Source organism: Rutilus rutilus (genome assembly GCF_951802725.1).
Source record: "Rutilus rutilus genome assembly, chromosome: 4".
Lineage (NCBI taxonomy): Eukaryota > Metazoa > Chordata > Actinopteri > Cypriniformes > Leuciscidae > Rutilus > Rutilus rutilus.
The window spans coordinates 47,442,849-47,458,802 of NC_140212.1; the positions used below are offsets into that span (position 1 = coordinate 47,442,849).

Sequence of the window (15,954 nt, forward strand, 5' to 3'; positions counted from 1 at the left end):
CCTCAGCTGTGATTTCTCACATGTAGCCAGAACGAGGTAGACACTTTTTCCATAGTACTGTGAATGTTTAATGGGATGTGTTCAATAAAGATATTACAGCTTATAATTCGTTTTGAGTTGTTTGTCACGGGGTGACGAGAGACAGGCGGAACCATTCTTCATGAGGATGTTTCCCTGCCGGAGTAGTTCCCGTGCGACACCTGGCTGGTTCCGGTTGCCCGTGAGCTATGTTCAGACGCGGGAATTAAATGAAGAAAGGTGTATCAGGTGCGCGATGAGAGGGTGGAGGTTGGTGATTGGGACATGTAGCAGGAAGGTGGCTTATAAAAGGACACTTTGGCGGTGAGGAACGGGGGCAGCGAGGGAAGGAGGAAGAAACAGCGGGAGAGGTGAGGCACGCAGCACGCGAGCGGCCGTGGCCGCCGCGGGAGAGAGAGAGAGAGAGAGAGAGAGTGAGAGAGAGAGACGGAGACGGAGACGGAGAGAGAAGACTTCGGCTGGATTGCGGGTGTAAAGCCTTGGTTGCACCGTGAGTCTGTTGAATTGCAGTTTTATTGTGGAAATGAGCACGAGTGGAACCTTGCAGTGTGTGGTGGATATGCGAGTGTGGGAATTATTTTTGCTGTTCACTCGCAGTCACAGCTATTCATTCCTCTCTCTGCCTGAGTCCAGTGAAGAGCCTGCTAACGCTTGAAGACCCTGCTAACGCTGTGAGTTACATGTATTCATTCCTCTCTCTGCCTGAGTCCAGTGAAGACCCTGCTAACGCTTGAAGACCCTGCTAACGCTGTGAGTTACATGTATCCATTCTCTGCCTGAGTCCAGTGAAGACCCTGCTAACGCTTGAAGACCCTGCTAACGCTGTGAGTTACATGTATTCATTCCTCTCTCTGCCTGAGTCCAGTGAAGACCCTGCTAACGCTGTGAGTTACATGTATCCATTCTCTGTCTGAGTCCAGTGAAGAGCCTGCTAATGCTGTGAGTTACATGTAATCATTCCTCTCTCTGCCTGAGTCCAGTGAAGAACTTGCTAATGCTGTGAGTTACACGTATCCATTTCTCTCTCTGCCTGAGTCCAGTGAAGACCCTGCTAACGCTGTGAGTTACACGTATCTATTCCTCTCTCTGCCTGAGTCCAGTGAAGACTCTGCTAACGCTGTGAGTTACATGTATCTTCCACTCTCTGCCGGAGGCTAGTGAAGAACCGGCTAATGCCGGAAGGGCCTGCTAATGCTGGAAGAGCCTGCTGATGCTGGAAGAGCCCGTTAATGCTGGAAGAGCCTGCTGATGCTGGAAGAGCCCGTTAATGCTGGAAGAGCCTGAGGCTAGTGAAGAGCCGGCTAATGCCGGAAGGGCCTGCTAATGCTGGAAGAGCCTGCTGATGCTGGAAGAGCCTGCTGATGCTGGAAGAGCCCGTTAATGCTGGAAGAGCCTGCTGATGCTGGAAGAGCCCGTTAATGCTGGAAGAGCCTGAGGCTAGTGAAGAGCCGGCTAATGCCGGAAGGGCCTGCTAATGCCGGAAGGGCCTGCTAATGCTGGAAGAGCCTGCTGATGCTGGAAGAGCCTGTTAATGCTGGAAGAGCCTGAGGCTAGTGGAGAGCCGGCTAATGCCGGAAGGGCCTGCTAATGCTGGAAGAGCCTGCTGATGCTGGAAGAGCCCGTTAATGCTGGAAGAGCCTGAGGCTAGTGAAGAGCCGGCTAACGCTGGAAGGGCCTGCTAATGCTGGAAGAGCTTGTTAATGCTGGAAGAGCCTGAGGCTAGTGAAGAGCCGGCTGATGCTGGAAGAGCCTGCTGATGCTGGAAGAACCTGCTCCCGAAGAAAAGAGGATGCTGAAGGGACTTTATATTGTTTTATTATTTAATAAAGAATATTTATTTTTAATTCTGTGTCTGCCACCTTTGTGTCCACGGTCAGCTCCTCAGGGGCGGCACGCGGGCGGAGGGGGGGGGGCGGCCCGCTGGCGCTTCACCCCGACCTGTGACATGTTCACTTAAGCACATTGTGACTATACTTTTCTGACTTTAAGGAGATCAGATGACATTTTATGAGTAATTAATGCTGAAAACCAACCAATTCAAAATGGTTCACATACTACTTTTTGCCACTGTATATGTTGAAACATACAGTGTGTGAGGATGTTGATACTGTTTATGTGTTTATATTACTTGTCCTTGAGAGAAGAATACAATTTCAGCAGTGGCACTGACTTGAAGTGCATCAGACTGCAGATCAATGAGTTCGTCCTGATTAAATGTGAAGGCAGAAGAAACCATGAGCATGTTACTCTTCAATGTTCTGAAGTCCTCAAATCATCTTAAAAACTTAAAATCATGCAGTAACTTTAACATGGACGAGTATGTGAAGGGTAGGGTGATCAGATGTCCCCATTTTCGGGGGACAGTCCCAGTTTTTGGTGTTTATTCACCAACTTGAGCAGTTATCAGAAATGTCCCCATTTTACAGCACATTCAAAACAGCCCACAAATACATTGCAATAAAGCCTACTTGCATATATAGTCAAGTCAAGTCAAGTCATTTTCATTTATATAGCGCTTTTAACAATGTAGATTGTCTCAAAGCAGCTTTACAGAGATAAATGTATAATTTAACGTAAGATTGTTTTGGCTTTATAGTGGTTCTTTAATAAAGTTATTTTCCAGCTAAAGTTAGTTTTGATTGATTCGCTTCCGTCGCAACGATCATTTGTTTTTAAATTAGGGCCGCCAAGACGACACCATTCTCTCTACACAGACTTTAAACGCGAACCTGTGATAAACGCTGATGGCGTTCAGATGCGCATTAAGAACGGGTTCTATAGTTATGTGCGTTTGAATATATGTGTGCAGGTTTGGAATTCCCTGCAAACCAAGCCTAAACAAATTACTGGTGTTTCCTTATAGTTTTGATTCAGAATTTTATTTTATTTTATCAATTCGGGGTAGATACGCAAATTGAGTTTTCCCGACGACGCGTTATCTGTAGAGTGGTAAAGGGATCCTCCATAGGGAGAGACTAGTTGGCACTTCAGCACTGCGTTGTCATCGGGTCCAGGCGAAGATCCTTCGTCAGATCTGGATACGGCCTGGATCCGGCAGGCTGCAGGAAAACCTTGGGATAAACAAAGACACTAAAATTAGCGTAGATGCCATTCTTCTCATGATTTAACAAGTACATCAGGATATAGCATAGAGTAACGCCTCTACATAGCCAAATTTAAAGGCTGTCTACCTCAACCACTTAATATTTGAAAGTATAGCAAAGAAGTTAGTCAGGTGTGACAACTGGAGTAAATATGCAGGTAAAAATAATAAAAAGCCTCAAGGAAAAGTAAGTAAATTTAATTTATAAAGCACATTTCAACATAGCAGAGCTATCCAAAGTGCTGAACATAGCAAATGAATAAATTAAATAAAAGCACAGTAGCGTAAAACCAAACAAAACAAAACGTGAAACAGGAATATTATCATATTAAAATGCCAGGGAACAGAATTACGTTTTCAATTTCGATTTAAAAATGTTAATGGAAGGTGCCAGGCGGATGTCCAGAGGCAATTGGTTCCATAGACGGGGGGCGGCAACTGAGAAAGCTCTATCTCCGTTAATTTTTAAACGGAAGCGGGGGATATATAATAGAGCCTTGTCTGAAGATCTTAATCTGGAAGATGACAGAGGAATTAGAAGATCTTTAAGATAAAACGGAGAAGCTTGATCATTAAGAGCTTTGAAAACAAACAACAAGATTTTAAACTGAGTTCTAAAATGGATCGGGAGACAATGAAGCGACGCTAAAATTGGTGTGACATGATCATATTTCTTCGTCCCGGTCAGCCGCCTTGCAGCTGCATTTTGTACCAACTGGAGGCGTTCAAGTGATCACTGAGGAAGACCCAGATACAACGAGTTACAGTGATCTAAGCATGAGGTAATAAAAGCATGAATAACCTTCTCCAAGTCTTGGAATGACAAAAACGATTTAATATTGGAAATAATCGGCAATTGATAAAAACTATTCTTAACAACAGAATTAATTTGTTTGGTTAAACATAATTCTGAGTCCACAATAACACCAAGGTTCCTAACCTGGGATGAAACTGAGGGAAAATGATTGCCCAGCTCCTTAATAATACTACTCCTCAATTTCGTGGAACCAAAAACAATTGTATCCGTTTTGTCCTCATTAATTTGGAGAAAGTTAAGTGCTAACCATTTATTAATATCCACAATGCATTGCAATAAAGGTTAAATTGAATAGCCAGCTTTCAACTTTTTTACAGCTGTACATGGCGAAAATTATAGAGGTGAAGGATATGAATAAAAGATCATACAAATAAAAAGTAGCCATGAAGGCAGACAGTCAGATGAAGCCCACATTGAGCAGCGGTGTGAAAGTAACCTTGACTTCAAACAGATACACATTTTCTATTGCCGTACTCTTTAACAAAGAACACAAACAGGGTCTCACATTTACATGACTTTTCATATGTATTTGTAAGAGTGATGTTTTTATTGCTCTGATCACAATTGAATTGACTTTCTCCAGAGTAAATGCACAGATGATTGTTGAAATTGCTCCTTTTTCTAAACCTGTTGTCTGTTATGCCTAGTGTAGGGAAAAGAGTGCAAAATGAAAGAATTTGGTACAATGATTATTTATTGTCTTAATTTGGAACTTTTGATTCAGGAGCTGACTGGGACAAAATAACCAACTTTTTAAACCTCTTTATAATAAACAAAAGTGGCATCAGACTCTTTACTTTCCCAAATACTTAATATTTACAATGTATTTACAACCAAGCAAACAAAATTGAAAGGGCAATCCAAAATCAGCGTCAGAAAACAGGCAAAGGGGTCAAATATGCCAACAAAGTTCCTCAGATACAAACAATATTCAATTCAAACAAACAAGCAATACTCACAGTCTCTAATACTCTTAAACCATTCAAACTCTGCACGATACAATCAATAACTCTGTCTGCTCAAAACACAAGATCTCTCTGTAGAAGAAGTGATGACGTGCTTTCTAAAGTTCTGTGCACCAATCAAGACATAGCTTCGATCAGTCTGCAGGAACCAATCAAATGACGTTCCTAGAAAGAGACACACAAGACAACAGAAATATAACAAAACACAAACCATAGGGTTGTGATATGTCACACTGAGGAAAGGGGCAGTTTCTTTTCAGAATGAGTTTGCAAATGCCGTTTTAGGTCTGTGTGATATGTGAAACTCTTCTCACACTGAAGACACTTGTAAGGCTTCTCTCCAGTGTGAACTCTCATGTGAATCTTAAGGTTTCCTTTAACCGTGAAGCTCTTTCCACACTGTGGACAAGTGAAAGGCTTTTCTCCGGTGTGAATTCTCATGTGATCCTCAAGGTTTGCTTTGTTTGTTAAACTCTTTCCACACTGATGGCATATGTAAGGCTTCACTACGGTGTGAATTTTTACATGATTCTTAAGGTGATTCATGTCTGTGAAACTCCTTTCGCACTGATGACATGTAAAGCAGTTCTCTCCTGAGTGAATCCTCATATGATGATTAAGGCTTTCTTTATATCTGAAACTCTTTCCACACTGATCACAAACAAACAGCTTCTCTCCCTTGTGAATTGTCATGTGAGTCTTAAAACTTTCTTTTCGTGTGAAGCTCTTCCCACACTGTAGGCAGGTGTGAGGCTTCTCTCCAGTGTGATTTCTCATGTGGACATTAAGGTCTCTTTTCTGTTTAAAACTGTTTCCACACTGAGGGCATATGAATGGCTTCTCTCCGGTGTGAACACTCATGTGTGCCTCAAAACTTTCTTTTCTTGTGAAGCTCTTCCCACACTGTAGGCAGGTGTAAGGCTTCTCTCCAGTGTGATTTCTTATGTGGGCATTAAGGTCTCTTTTCCGTTTAAAACTCTTTTCACACTGAGAGCATATGAATGGCTTCTCTCCGGTGTGAACTCTCATGTGAATTTTAAGATTTCCTTGTAGTGAGAAGCTCTTTCCACACTGTTGGCAGGTGTGAGGCTTCTCTCCAGTGTGAACTCTCAAGTGGCCATTAAGGGTTTTTTTCTGTGTAAATCTCTTTCCACACTGAGGGCATATGAACGGCTTCTCTCCAGAGTGGATTTTCAAGTGGATTTTAAGGCTTTCTTTTCGATTGAAACTCTTTCCACACTGTTGGCATGTAAAAGGGCTCTCTTCAGTGTGAACTCTGATCTGAAGGTTATTAGTTCCTGTTTTTTGAGTCTGTGAGTAACTAATAGATTTCTCCCCAGACATGAAATCATGACATTTCTCATACAGATTTTTCTCTTCCATTTCATTCACTTCTTGACTCTCCTGTTTCAGCTCCATCAAGTCTAGGGTGAAAAGAAACAAAAACAGGTTAACACCATTTAGGCATGTAAAACATCAAATCCAACAACATGTATACTTTATTCTATACCTACTAAACAAATGAAAAAGGTGTAACACAGAGGTGTCGACCACTGTGTAAAGCATAAATGACAAATCTAAAAGGTTAAAAACTCAGGTTAAAGTATGGGGTCTGGAAATGGCAAGCACAAGTTTCCTACTGCACAGGACTTGGATAGTCTCATTTACCAGTAAATGAATAGAAAACATGGAACTAGAGCAATAGCTGGAATACTAGATTGGCAAGAAAATTATGGTTTTCCAGCAAAGGGTACACTGAGTGTGACCATGTTAAAATCTACTCACACCTCGTTCACCAAGATTGCCAAAGGAGGACAACAGACTTGAGAAGAAGCAATGTTGACTGAACAGATGGCGAAAATGCAGTGTACAGACAACACGTCCAAGACCCATGTACTTGCATCAGGGAAGCATTCCCTGCAAAGATAGATCCTGCAAAGATAAGCACCTGCAAGCAGAATGAAGACGAAATGGTGCAAGAGTATGCCCGATTAAATGAGGGGTTCAATCGACACAGTGGAATGCCAGAACCAGATCAACGAGGTAAGACAATAGGTCTGTGGGGATCTCACATGTGCAACAGCTTTCTCAATGCTTGAGACTAGAACTGTCAGCAGCTTGGAAACTAAGCTGTGTCAGATGGGACTAAGCATGTCTAGACCTGATCAGAACACATGCTGTTCTGGCTGAAAAACAAAAGAAGGAAAAACTAAAGAAAAAGGAAGAAAAGACTGAAAAAAAGCTGCACATGGCCGCACTAACCATGTATTATAGTGTGATAGACACAAAAGGCCAACCACGAGGTGGGAAGAGGTGGTGGACAAGGACAATCTCAAGGACCAAGACGTGGTCGTGGCTGAGGAAGAGGCAGAGGGTATGTGAAAACCAACCATGGCACTTGTTTTGCCAGTGGAAGTAAAGGATATTGGGAAATGAGCGCCCTCAAAACCCTATGGTGCCTGAAACTGTGACTAACACTAAAGCAGACCGAGAGAGTGGTGGAGCAGGGGAAGAGGGAGTGGTCAACCGCAGCAAGAAGCGAAACTCCCCTGCTAATAGCAATGAAGAAAATCTTGCCTGCTTAAACACTTGCATAAGACAACTAGAAAACCAGCAGAAGGTAGGCACAAATGTTCATCTAACAAATAATGCCTACAAATAATTACCATGGATAAGATTATGGGTCACAAATGTTGTATTAGTATTTAAGATCGAATCAGGAGCTGCAAACAGTGTAATAAGAACAATGGCAAAGTTAAAGGGGAACTATGCAGGTTTTTTAGCTTAATTTACCTTAAGGCCGGCGACACACTGGCTGCGTGGCATTTCTGTTGCGTGTCAGCTGCGTGGAGTTTTCTATGTCTTTGCACACCAGAAACCTGTCTGACGCGGCGCTGCTGCTGCTGCTGCTAGGTGGCATATGATAAGCCTCATTGGTGATATATTCGACATATGGGGAGAGAGTTGTGGAAGGCCTATACTTCATGTTAAACATAAATATATAGCAGCAAAGACAACGTCGGCAGTATTGACGGCAAAATAGGCTACAGAATATTTCGTTCTGTATTGACAGGTGCAATATTTGAAAATCGATAATATTTTTTTTTGATTACATTTATATCTGCATTTATGTCAAAACTTGACTTTCAAACATCAAAATGTAATTTATTAATATGTATTCGTGTCAAAATGACATATACACATCTTTTCCTATTCTATTTTACCTGGAAACGCTTCCAACACGCTTGCGTGTCGCGTGAAAAATAGGCGTCGGTTCTATTTCTAGCATGCACGCGGGCAGTGTGCAAGCTCTAACCTGTTAACATGGGAGCTGAAATAAAAACAGACACGCCATGCAGCTGAGACGCTCACGCCACGCAGCCAGCGTGTCACCGGCCTTACTGAACAGCTTCGGAGTCATTGGAATGGTTATATGACTTTTTTCGGGTTGAATGGTGGCCGTCTCGCTTCCCCTAGCGCCTATGAGCAGAAAAACTACCCTTGCAAATTTGGGCCGGCAGGCGATATTTCACGACAGTGTTGTCAAAAATCTATTCCGAAGCTGTAGGGGGAGCTCTATAGAGAAACCTGCGAGCAAAACAGCGAAGAAATTGCCAAAACTGCATAGCACTTTAAAGCTGCATTCAGTAACTTCGGGATTTCTTCGCTGTATTCTCGCTTTTTGCTCACAGGTTTCTCTCTAGAGCTCCCCCACAGCTTCGGAATAGATATTTGACAACACTGTTGTAAAAACTCGTTGGCGATTCTCAGACACCAGAGGCTAGCAGATCAACGACATCAAAGCAGATGGGACATTCTTTAAAACGTCTTCTTCATTCGGGTCCGAACAGCGTGAGGGAGCGCAATAATGACGGCATTTTAGCAGATTTCTTTTGGCCGTAAAGCAATTGTTTACATCGCGAGACCTGATATCACGCGAGACTTCCTGATGCGCCGGCCGGCGGCCCGCCGCCCCAAAGTTGCAAGTGCGTATTTTCCGCTCACGGGCACCAGGGGGGTGCGAAACGACCACCATTCAACCCGAAATAAGTAATATAACCATTCCAATGACTCCGAAGCTGTTCAGTTAAGGTAAAAAAAGTTACTTAGTTCACCTTTAAGTGGAAACTATGTCTGGTCAGTAACCTGAAAGATACATTTTCTTTTCCATTGAGGAGTTAAGATGAAACTGGCATAACATTCAAACATTGTTTCCTGCTTTCAGATGTACGTCCAGTGAATTTATTGGGATAGGATAGGAATGTGTAATTTAGGTATTTAATTGTTCTCTAACCCAGAGACCGTTCATTTACATAAAAACTGTGTTTTGAGTGCCTGAAAACGCAAACTTTTGAAAACGGGTTTCAAAGTGGAAGTTTTTGAAAACGGTCTCCGTGTAAACAACAAAATGCGAATCTCTAAAGACGATGACGTCATGCATGTGCGTATTACGTGTTCAGTCTGTAGTGTTTCATTGCCATCTAATGGTCTGGCAGTAGAATACAGCGTTAGTAGTAGTTTTTGTGGATCTGTGTGAATGGGTATCGTTTTGACAATGGTGTCGTCTGTCCGCGGAAAACTCAAAGGAAAAACTTAGTTTTAGGCATATCATTGTTGTGTAAACATACCCTGAAGCACATGACACCAACACACAGAAATTAAGTTAACACAAGACACAACATAATCCTGACAGTGCTCCCCCCTGTTTTGGAGGAGGACGAGGAGAGGCTGAAGATGGACAGGAGAAAGGAGGAGACAGCAGAGAGGAATGCCAAGGCGGAACTGGTGGACAGAGGAGCCAAGGTCTGAGTCCTAAACGTCCTACTGGGACATCGCAGGCTTGGAGGGCCGAGGTGATATCGTCGGCTCGCGAGACCAAGGTGGAGGCGGGGGCCTGGCAGAACGGGGCGACACTGGTGGGAGCGAGGACCATGGTGGAACCGGAGGGAAGGTGGATCCCAGTGAAGCTGGAGGGGTAGAGGGTTGAGGCGCAGCCGGAGGCCCGTAATTAAGTCCGCAGCGAAACCAGGGTGACGAGAGACCAAGGTGGAGCTGGAGGGATGAGGAGCCCGGTGGAGCCTTAGTGATGGCGGCGCTGAGGGAGCGCAGAGCCAAGGTGGATCCGAAGTGCTGACAGTTCGAGGTGGAGAAGGTGTAGCCAGGGGAGCCAACGAGCTGGTGGGGATCAGCGGCGAGGACAGAATTGAGGAGCTATGAGACACCAGTGGGGCAGGTAAGTCCGGGAATATGATGGAATCAGTGCAGATGATGATGACTATGGGGTGGGCAGGATATTGTGTGAGTTCGCGTCATCCATGATAGAGAATGTAGTAGGTGGTAAAGTTGATGAGCCAGCGCTCAATAATATAATGGCCATGGATGAATTTGGCTAACTATCCTGGCCTGGGTTATTGTTGTGGCAGAAAGAACAGTGCCACACCTGCACAGCGCATAACGTGGGAAGGCAGAGAGGAAGCAAGCTTGCCCTGTCCACCCCACACTTAACTTTTTTTTATTTTACAGCATGTTATGATGAATTCACTAGAACATAATGGATTCTGTTCCAATTGTAGACAATATTTTCTAGTTACTGTTAACATAAAACATTTCCAAAGGTCACACCAAAAAGGACGACCAGCAAGATAAGCAGATGAATTAATCACGTTTGGCTGGATTTTCTTCACGTAGTAGTAGCATATACATACATGCGTGTAGGTTGCGTGGGTCTCCACATGAACTTGATCATTTACATGCATGGATCATGCACCAGAATGGTACATTTGTACATAATGTACAAAAGTTGATTGTCTATATTGTGGATATTATATTATGTATTTTAACAGTGTTGTTCTATAAAACCATATGATTACGTGCTTTTGATACTTTATTTGACCCAAATATTATTGCCTCATTGTAATAAATCCAATAAAGAGACGCATGAGGCAAAATGACTGAAGAAAGACTTTGAGAATGAAACCAACCTGTTTGTTCCTCAGTATCTTCATGTTTGACACTGAATGTTTCTTCAATCTTCACGTCTTCACTCTCCTCTTTAATAAACGCCATCTTTATAATAGTGTGTCACGTCTGTCCTGTTTAAGAGGAGAATAGTTAACAGAAAAAAAAAAAGAAAAGAAAAAAAAAACTTTCATTACAATAACTGTGTTGTGATTGTCAAAACATTTGGTAACTAAACCGAATTCCATTAAGTTTAGTGACAACATGGTACAATAACTGGTAGTGTTTTTATTAATGCTTGACAAAAATTTCATGAATTCATAAGCTTGTGATTCGATTGCGATTCAATAATCAATATCGATTCATTGTGATAAATATCAGGTAGAGCTTCATGCTAATCTTTCTCAAGGACAAAATCTCTCAACTAAAGCTGTAAACATACAGGGAGCCTGTCAGCTGATACTATTATTATTAAAGGTTAAAATGAAAGGGATAGTTCACCCAAAAGTGAAAACTGTCATCATTTACTCTCTTAAGTTGTTCCAAGCCTGTGTGAATTTCTTTCTTCTGCTGAACACAAAAGATATTTTGAGGAATGCCGGTAACCACACAGTTGTGGGCCCCTTTGACTTCCATAGTATGGAAGAAAAATAAATACTGTGTGAGAATATGGATGTGTGGCGTGAGAACAGTGTGAAATGCCTGAGTCTCAGGCTGAGTGCATGAGAGTTGGCAGTCCTGTAAAAACTATGTTCATTACTGTTATTAGACACATTATAACGTTTCATTCAAAAATAATTCTTTCATTTCAAAGGTCTCTATAAAATTGAACTGATGGGTTGAATTGATTTAAACACTTTAAATGATTAAAAACACAAACCTTTCTTCAGCAGAATCACAGATGCAGGAGCGGCGCAGCCTTATGACATCATGTCACCAAAATAAAAGTCCTGTTTACACAAAATAGAAATTCACATATAGAAAACATATTCAAATTATAAGATAAAGGATTGATTCAAAGGAAAATCACAGATTCCCAAAGCTTTCAATACCACTGATATTTTTTTTCACCAGCTTCTGACTTATTACTTAATAAAATTGTACAAAATACTGAGTATTTGTGATATTCTCAATCATGAACAAAATCAAGTATCTTGATATTCATATTACAAGGATTGGAAATAACTTTTTGAGTATTTCAAACTCATTTAGAATTTGTGATTAAAAAATAAGTTTGTGGTTGCAGAGAAAGATCTACTGTTTAATTTATTAACTATAACTGAATCCTTATCATGATTAATATATCCATCGTGTTCATTCTCAGTTTCTCCACTGAATATATAAGTGCATTATATTAAAATGGCTGTGACTGTAAAGAATTACACTGATGATGGGTTTAAAACAATTGATTTTGACTGTCTGAGTGGAAAACTATGGTTAAAATCATTTCTTCTAAATCACAATAATATCTGATTTACATTTCATTATTTAATAAAATCGGCGGTATGGAATTTATGACCTAATGTTTTCAAACAATTATTTAAACTTTTTAAACTGGATGATGTGTAATTTCTTCTTATCAACCGGATCAAAAAGTTGACACGCTCCATCTCTTAAAGCATTGTGTTTCATTGTTGAACATCAGTGAATGTTTTCACCCTTTGTAATAGTCAAGGCCCTTTGCAATTCGGAGGCCCGTTTCAAAGAAACAGTCGGACCAGCATTACAGTATTAAACAAGAAAACAGTCAGCGTCTCATTTCTTCTGAAATGCTTTATTTTCTACTATAAAGCGGCTCTCCAGTGTGCTCTCATGTTTTTACTCACTGACCTCTGACCTCGACGGACTGAAAAGAAGAAATGAACCAGAGGAGACAGGGCTCAACGCCAAGGATTTCTTCTACTGGTTTACATTTTTACCTGCCCTGCCAATATTTTCACTGGCCCCACCACTAAAAAGTAATAAATAAAATAGGCCTAGTTATTGTTTTAGTTGTTTTTGATCCATGTAACCTTAATAAATAAGGCCACACACCAGCCTAACTCATTTTAAATATTTTTGAAGACAGTAACAAAATACAAATTCTTTTCAGGTTTTTCCATGTAGGTCTAAACTAGATTTGCTAAATATAGATTTGCCCTCATTTAAGGTAATCAGTCAAGATCAGTGAGCGAATTATTATTTCATTTTTTTTGTCTTTTGTCATCTCGTCTTTACTGAGAAAACGCTTCCCTGCCAATGAAGAGATTTTTGGACTCTCAGTGTTTTCACTGTTATACGGTAGGGGGCGCTATTACTCTGCTTCTGAACGAGTCTCCAGATCAAAACACAGGCGAAGTAGAAGCAGATATGAACTCAGCCAGCGCAGCTTCTCAAGAGCGGCTGCACGAGGGCTGATGACGACACAGCTGTTCCACGATTGGCCGGATTCACCGCATGACAATGATCACGTGTGTTTCGTGTTTATTCGAACACCTTTAGTTCCTCTAAAGCTCTCAAATCAGTTTATCATAACAGTAAACACTCTTTTCATGTCGTTGTGATGTTATATTGTGTCATGTTTATCAAATTAAAACTGATTAAAAAACGTAGACTCCACTTCATTGATAGTAGCTTATGTTGAACTTTATTCTTGTTCAAACAGACGCTGTATGAAGCAGTACATAAAGTAATGAATGTAAATGTCTCTGAAACATCTGCGTATTATTTGGCAAATATTGCATTTATTTCACTTCAGCTGTGGTAAAGTATGCAAACACCATGTGAGCGGTCACTACGGGAACCAGAAAGTGTCCGAATATCGGGAATTAGGGGTTCATCTGAAAAACTCTTCCAACCAGATATGTGATTTCATTGTGTTTACTTTTGTCACAAGTTGCATCTATAAATAAAGAGATGCACAATACAGAATGACTAAAGAAAGACTGAATGAAACCAACCTGTTTGCTCCTCAGTTTCTTGGAGGGGTTTCAGACTCTGAATGTTTCTTCAATCTTCACGTCTTCACTCTCCTCTTTAATAAACGCCATCTTTATAACAGTGTGTCACGTGGATCTCAGTCGCTTCACCAGGAGTTTTTCTGTGTGTTTGGACACTCAGTCCTGTTTAAGAGGAGAATAGTTAACAGAAAGAAAAACACACTATACTAAATCTCTGAGTGCGTCTCAATCAGATCTAGTTCAGTAGTTCAGTTCACTGGTAAGAGAGTCAGTCAGAGAGAGAGTTAATGGACTTAAATGATCTGATTAGACTAAAAACACTCTTAACTAAATCTCTGAGTGTGTCTCAATCAGGGGCCGTATTCACAAAGAATTTTAAGGCCAAAAGTAGCTCCTAACTGGCGAATTTAGGAGCAACTCCTAAAAATAATGGCTGTGTCTCTCGTAACTTTAGGACTCCTCATTTTTTTGACTAAGAGTAATTCACAAAGCATTTTAGCCCTAAAAGTAGCACCTAAGCCTGGGACAGCTTAAAAGAAGTCGAGAGGACTCCTAACTCACTAAGACCTATTCACAAACCGCTTTTTGTGGCATTTCACGTTGCGATGTTTTGAAATGCGTATGCGGCGGCTACAGGAGCTTCCAATCGCGAGGGAACAATTTTGCATTGTAGGCATAACTAGGGATGCAATAACACCACCAACAACAACCAAAACTAGGCTACTCATTCATTGCATGTAAACTAATTGTAACGTTTGATTGTGAATCAAATTAAAATGTTCTTCTCTTTGCAAACGTAGGCAGAGGCATATAGTGACAGATTAATTCAATAAGGTTGCAAAGATATTGCATCAATCCATATGTTTCATTAGGCTACTAGGCTATTTGTTTTTCCTTACTCTTTATTCATTTAGGCTATTTATTCAGTTATTCATCATCTTCCGTCCTTCGCACTACTTGTGTAGCGCACGCATTCTCAGACCTGTCACCTGTCAATCATCATCGTAGGGGAGGGGTTTGGAATCATTCCCGCGTTACAATCATCAGCCAATCAAGGTGGTCACTTCAGTCAAGCTCGTGCATGAGTAATGACGTCATCCATAGCAACGAAGACTCACTCTTAGTTTAGGAGTTGTCATTTTTCTTTACTAAGAGTAGGTCTGAAAGGCGTTGTGAATAACTTTTAAGAGAAAACTCCAAGCTAAAATCTTTTAGTGCGATTTAGGAGTACTCCTAGTGGTAAGATAAAATGCTTTGTGAATACGGCCCCTGATCTAGTTCAGTAGTTCAGTTCACTGGTAAGAGAGTCAGTCAGAGAGAGAGTTAATGGACTTAAATTACTTTTCTCTCTAACCTTTTTTAATCTGATTTTCACTTGGTTATTAATGTGGCCAATTGTGATTTTGTATCAGCGAACCTACTATTCTGAGACACTGGTCCAAATAATTGCCATTTTAATATCTAGATAAGTTATTAGATTAGATTAGATTAGATTCAACTTTATTGTCATTACACAAGTACAGGTACAAGGCAACGAAATGCAGTTTAGGTCTAACCAGAAGTGCAATAGCAGCAAGTGCAGGATATACAGTGGTTCCATAAGTGCAGAACATGGATATGTACTGAATAAATATAGAGTTGAATACTATTATAAACAAAAATTTACAGATAGATTGTCCTATGAATATAATATACAGATAACTATTACTGTGAACAGAGTTTACAGCTAGATATGTACTGAATATAATAATATACAGATGGCTATTACTATAAACAGAATGTTTACAGATAGATATGTACTGAATATAATATACAGATGGCTGTTACTATAAACAGAATTTTACAGATAGATATGTACTATGAATATATATACAGATGGCTGTTACTATAAACAGAATGTGAGCATAATATACAGATGGCTATTACTATAAACAGAATTTAACAAATAGATATATGTATAAGTTAGGCTAATGAGCAGTATAACAATGGATTTAAAGTAGTGCAAATAAAGTTTGGACAGAAGCTATCCGAGTGAAAGTGCAGTGGAAAGTAATTGCATATTACAGTTAAGGTACGATATTGCAATGTATATATAAACAGTCGGTACTGTAAATAAACAGTCGGCAGTGCAAA

At 40.7% G+C, this 15,954-nt stretch overlaps 1 protein-coding gene across 1 annotated transcript in view; it reads right to left on the minus strand.

The window, feature by feature from the left end:
• Positions 1–11,829, minus strand: part of LOC311289551 (uncharacterized protein) — a 60,865-nt gene extending 49,036 nt beyond the window's left edge. The window contains exon 1 of the mRNA XM_084407650.1: positions 11,763–11,829. The gene's annotated coding sequence lies outside the window, so the exon portion shown is untranslated. The remainder of the gene's footprint in view (positions 1–11,762) is intronic.
• Between the last annotated feature and the right edge of the window lie 4,125 nt (positions 11,830–15,954).